This window comes from Trachypithecus francoisi, unplaced genomic scaffold (genome assembly GCF_009764315.1).
Source record: "Trachypithecus francoisi isolate TF-2019V2 unplaced genomic scaffold, Tfra_2.0 Lachesis_group6, whole genome shotgun sequence".
Classification (NCBI taxonomy): Eukaryota; Metazoa; Chordata; class Mammalia; order Primates; family Cercopithecidae; genus Trachypithecus; species Trachypithecus francoisi.
In genome coordinates, this window is record NW_022681471.1 from 15,810,400 (window position 1) to 15,815,531 (window position 5,132).

Below are 5,132 nucleotides of genomic sequence, written 5' to 3' on the forward strand. Positions count from 1 at the left end.
TATCCCAAAACATTATTTAAACTTTATGTAATTAGAATCATTCTGCACTTGTAACTCAACAATTTAACATTTTTATTCAACTTTATGACATTTATCCACATGCTTTTAAAAATTATGTGTGGGTTTTTGTTTTATAGTACTCAATTTGACAAGTGTACCATGATCCACTTTCTTGATTAAAATTATACTTTCTTTTAAAAACTTTTAAGTGCTACAGTTTTACTCTGAAAATGTCTCCATGTGGACATGTATGGGAGCTTCTCTAATGCATAACTTGCATTGAAATTGCTAGGTATGCCCATTTTTTTCATTACTAGCTATTATTGCCTTACTCTCCAAAGCACTTGCGCATATTTACACACCTACCAAAGATGTGTAAGCATCTCATTATCTACATAACATGGCAAATACCTGATATTGTGGGTTTTTTATATTTTCTTATCTGATATATATGTCTCATTTTTTAATACACGTTTTTCTGATTTTTCGTGTGTTTCAGCATGTCTTTACATATATATTAGCCACCCAAATTCTTCACTTTTGGTAAATTACACACCTGTTTGTCTTTCCTTTTGAATTTTTATGATTCTTATGTTTTTGTGATGTTTAAAATTATTCTAGATACTAACCCTTTGTCGATAGATGTATTGCAAATAATTCTTCTGATATGAAAGATGTTTTTCTAATATTCTTTATAGTTCATTTGCTGTACAGAAGGCTTATTTTGTTGTATAAAAAGGCTTAAAATAGCTAATGTATTACTCATTTTTAATAGATGTAAGTCTTTTGTGTGTGTTATATATAAAAATCTATTTCCATCTTGAAGTGAAAGATGCTATCTCAACTTTCTTTAAAAGTTTTGCAATTTTGCTTTTTATATTTAAATCTTTACTAAATCTGAGATTTATATTTTTCCTAGTGGAAGATATAAAATGAATAGAAATATTTTTATATATGTAATTCACTGTCCCTGTATCATTTATTGAAAGATTTGTATTGTTCTGTACTTATTTTAATATCCTTTACTTTTATATATCAGGTTTCTGTATATGTACAGGCTCATATTATGTCCACTGGAAAATGTACATCCCTGTGATAATAACATATTCCTTATAAAATATTTATAATAGCTTTGAGAATTATAAGATATACCTCCCTTTTTTCAAAATTATGCTGTCCATTCTTAATTTTTATATATCTACATATATTTTTGGAACTATAAGTAAATTTTTATGTTTGTCAGTTTTCAAATTTTTTTTTACAATTGTGAGGAGAACTGCATTGATATAAAATATTATTGTCATATATCATGTTGTCTTTCCTTCCAAGTAAATAGTGTATCACTCCATTAAGTTTTACATTATATTTTTTACTATATGTTTATAATTTATCCCAAAATAGTTTGCTCAATTTTTAAGTTTTATTCCCTGGTACCATGTATTTTTGGTTTCTATTATAAAAGGAAACTTTATTGTTTATTTTTGGCGCCTAGAAACTCAGATGAGTTTTATATTTTAATAATTGTATTCGTCAATTTCTTATGCTCCCTGAACATTTCAAATAGCCTTTAAGTCTCTTGAACTTTTTCTTAATCTAGATGACTACTTAATCTGCAAGGAATGGTAGTTTTTTTTCTCCAATCCTTAAATGTATCCCTTCTTTCTCTTTAAAAAAAAATTATCTTGCTTCACCAATGAAGATTTTTTAGTTCAGTGTTACATAGAAAAATGATAGACAAGATGATTTTCTTGTTTTGCTTTAAAGGGAAATTCATTCAATATCCCCTAGAAGATATACTCTATCAGCTTAAGGATATTCTCATTATTTTCTTTATTTGCTATGCCTTTGTGTTAAAATTATAAATGGATTTTGAATTATTTGTCAATTTCTCTTACTCCTTTAACCTGTAAATGTGGTTAATTATGGAAGCAGGTCATTAATGTGAAAACATCCTTGACATTTCAGAAGAATCCAATTTGTTCATATATCTTAATTGCTTGATTAATTTTGTTATTATTTTACTAAGAGTTTTAAACTTATTTATATTCCAAAATGAAGTGACCTATGATTTTTCCTTCACAAGTTTTACTTGTTTGGTTTGGCATTGACATAACGCTAGTCTAATAAAATAGGTTATAAAGCTTTACTTCTTTTTTTCCCTCCTTTCGTTTCCTTGCTTTTTAGTCACTGACACTACATCACAACATATCTCTTTGTTGCTGAACGCTTGCTGTCTGATTCTCCAGTATTATGATTTATACATCTCCTTCCATTACTTAACATCATTTGGGCCCAGATATAAGACACAGGGTAAGGCAAAATTGAAGAGCCAGTCTTGGATTTAGGGCAAGGACCCTCTAGAAAGGTCACAGTAAAAAAGTAAAAAATAATACAACAAAATTAGAAACTGCTCTACTTTTCCTAAGATGAATATATGAAGATAAAAATAAGACACTAGATGTAAGCATGCACTGAAAACTTTAATGTTCAGTGCAAGAGCCAGACACCTATAATAGAAATCATTATAGGTTTCTATTATAAAGAAAATGTAAATATTGTTTCACTGACTTCATAAATTATCTTGGGTTAATTACTGTGTTTGGGACAAGGCTGCTCAATTATGCACCGGGCACTGTCCTTGATATTTAAAATAAACCTTTGCTTCTTTATGAAACTCCAAAACAAATTTGTGACTCTTCAAAAAAAAAAAAAAAAAAGAAAGAAAGAAAAGGAGGGAGCTCTTTCCAAATTATTCTATGGGACCCTTATTATCTGATGGCAAAACTAGACAAAGGCATTACAAAAAGAGAAAAACTAGACAACAATATCTCTCATAAAGACACAAAATTGTTTACTAATAATAGTTTGGGGTGGAAAACTCATTATACACTCTTAGGTTCCGTGGCTGGCATAAGAATTAAATGAACATAAGACAGATTAACAGGAGAAAAACTTGCAAATTTATTTAATATTTTTTTACAGTTACATGGGAGTCCTCAGAAAGGAAATGAAGAGTAGAAGAAATGATTAGGCACAAAAGCTTATCTATATTTTATACAGAGAATGATACATTTTGGGGATGTGACAAGACAAGGGATCTTAGGCTAGGGGTAGTAATTGTTAGACAGTAAGTATAAAATGGCTGAAAATAGGGCCGAAACTAATGAATATAAAGGTTGTTTTATTAAGTTTGTTTGTACAGGTCTATTCTGGTGTTGACTCCAAGTATCTGGTGATAAGAATGTTCTCTTCCTGGTACAGGGAGGGCGCCTTTCTCAAGAGAAATGGTATGAACTGCTTTTAAGTAGAAATGGGAGGTCAGAGGCCAGGCGCAGTGGCTCATGCCTGTAATCCTAGCACTTTGGGAGGCCGAGGTGGGGAGACTGCCTGAGCTCAGGAGTTCGAGACCAGCCTTAGCAAAACGGTGAAACCCCATCTCTACTAAAATAAGAAAAATTAGCAGGATGTGGTGGCATGCACCTGTAGTCCCAGCTACTCCGGAGGCTGAGGCAGGAGAATCACTTGAATCTGGGAAGCGGAGGTTGCAGTGAGCCAGTGAGTGGAGACAGCGCCACTATACTCCAGCCTGGGTAATAGAGAAAGACTCCACCTCCAAACAAACAAAAAACAAACAAACAAACAAATGAGAGGTCAGAGAGCCCTTCCTGCACTTGCTATTTCTCAAGTGCCTTCAGCTCAAAATAATCAATATGCCCAAGTGGTGTATTTTGGGATGGCATGTTTTGAATCACTTAACTAGCAACTTATACCTAACAACATTTTTAAAAATGAGTATACCTTTTGAGCAAAGGAGATATATCCAAGGAATGTAAGGTTGTTTAAACAGCCAAAAAACAAAAAACAATTAATATAATACACTGCATTAATAGAACAGAATAGAATTTATTCCTATGACAAGGAATAAAGCAAAATATCATTTTTTAGCACAGCTATTCATCATTGGAATGGATAATTTATCTAGGGCGATCAGGCGAGAAAGAGAACTAAAATCCATCCATATTGCCAAGCAGGAAGTAAAATCATCTCTATATGCAGATGACATTGTCTTATATTTAGAAAATCTTAAGGAATCAACAACAGCAACAAAAAGCTATTAGAGCTAGTAAATAAATGTATCAATGTTGCAGGATACAAGATCAATGTGTAAAACTCAATGCTATTTTTATACATGGCCAATGAAAACAGTGAAAATGACATTAACAATACAATTCTTTTTATAATGATATCAAAGGGATAAAGTAATTAGAATGAAATGTAACAAAATAATTGCAAGACTTGAACACCGAAAACTACAAATCATCACTAAAGATAGTTGAAGACCTACATAAATGAGGAAGTCATCCATGTTCTGGGATTGGAAGATTTGTTTTTGTTTACAGTGTTAGCCAAATTGATCTATAAATCAATCACAATATGGAAAAGCTGAGCCTAAAATCTGCATGGAAGTGCAAGGGAACAAAAATAGCCAAAACAATTTTGAAAAAGTACTAATTTGGAGGACTCATACTTCCTGATTTCAAAACTTTCTACAAAATTACAAAGATAAAAACACTATGGTACTGGCATTAGTATAGATATATAGATCAATAGAACAGAATTAAGAATCCAGAGAATCTCATACATCTAAGGCCAATTGTGTTTTAATAAATGTGCCAAGACCATTTAATGGAGAAAAAAATAGTCTTTACAACAAATGGCAATAGGGCAACTAAGTAGCCACTTGCAAAAAACAAATTCTTCTTTTCCCTCATTCCATATGTAAAATTTAACTCAAAATAGGTTAAAACATAAATTTAAGAGCTAAAAATAAAATTAATAGATAGAAATGGTTAACTGTTTATGGCCTTGAATTTGGCATTGGTTTCTTAAATATGGAGGCAAAAGTGAAGACAAAAAAAAATAAAAATAGAAGCATTGGACCTTATCAAAACAAAAAAAACTTTTGTGCTCCAAAGGACACTATCTAGTATGTGAAAAAACTCACAAAATGGAAAAATGTATGCAAAATGTATATTAAACAGCATATAAAGCATATATATGATAAGGGTCTAATATCAAGAATATAAAAATAATTGTTACAGCTCAACAATAAAAAGACAGATAACCAATTT